Raw genomic sequence first — 850 nt, forward strand, 5'->3', positions numbered from 1 at the left:
ATCATAAGCTTCTTCCTCAGATGAAGCTTCCTTAGTACTGCTTGGTGCATTTTGCATTCCAGACAGACTTTGAGAAATCAAATTGACTTGTTGAGTCAATATCTTGTTCTGAGCCAATATGGCATTCAGAGTGTCAATCTCAAGAACTCCTTTCTTCTGACTAGTCCCATTGTTCACAGGATTTCTTTCAGAAGTGTACATGAATTGGTTATTTGTAACCATTTCAATCAATTCTTGAGCTTCTGCAGGCGTCTTCTTCAGATGAAGAGATCCTCCAGCAGAGCTATCCAAAGACATCTTGGATAGTTCAGAGAGACCATCATAGAAAATACCTATGATGCTCCATTCAGAAAGCATGTCTGAAGGACATCTTCTGATCAATTGTTTGTATCTTTCCCAAGCTTCATAGAGGGATTCTCCATCCTTCTGTCTGAAGGTTTGGACTTCCACTCTAAGCTTACTCCATCTTTGTGGTGGAAAGAACTTTGCCAAGAAGGCATTGACTAGCTTTTCCCAAGAGTCCAGGCTTTCTTTAGGTTGAGAATCCAACCATATTCTAGCTCTGTCTCTTACAGCAAAAGGGAATAGCATCAGTCTATAGACCTCAGGGTTAACCCCATTAGTCTTGACTGTGTCACAGATTTGCAAGAATTCAGCTAAGAACTGATGAGGATCTTCCATTGGAAGTCCATGGAACTTGCAATTCTGTTGCATTAGAGAAACTAATTGAGGCTTAAGCTCAAAGTTGTTTGCTCCAATGGCAGGGATAGAGATGCTTCTCCCATAGAAATCAGGAGTAGGTGCAGTGAAGTCACCCAGCACCTTCCTTGCATTGTTGGCATTGTTGTTG

At 41.4% G+C, this 850-nt stretch overlaps 1 non-coding gene across 1 annotated transcript; it reads left to right on the forward strand.

Annotated features, from left to right (window-relative positions):
- The first annotated feature begins 351 nt into the window (after positions 1-351).
- On the forward strand, positions 352-459 carry LOC130959123 (small nucleolar RNA R71). The gene has a single exon (XR_009078218.1). It is a non-coding gene; the product is annotated as a small nucleolar RNA R71 (small nucleolar RNA).
- The last annotated feature ends 391 nt before the right edge of the window (positions 460-850 follow it).

The sequence above is a fragment of the Arachis stenosperma genome, chromosome 10, assembly GCF_014773155.1.
Source record: "Arachis stenosperma cultivar V10309 chromosome 10, arast.V10309.gnm1.PFL2, whole genome shotgun sequence".
Taxonomy (NCBI): domain Eukaryota; kingdom Viridiplantae; phylum Streptophyta; class Magnoliopsida; order Fabales; family Fabaceae; genus Arachis; species Arachis stenosperma.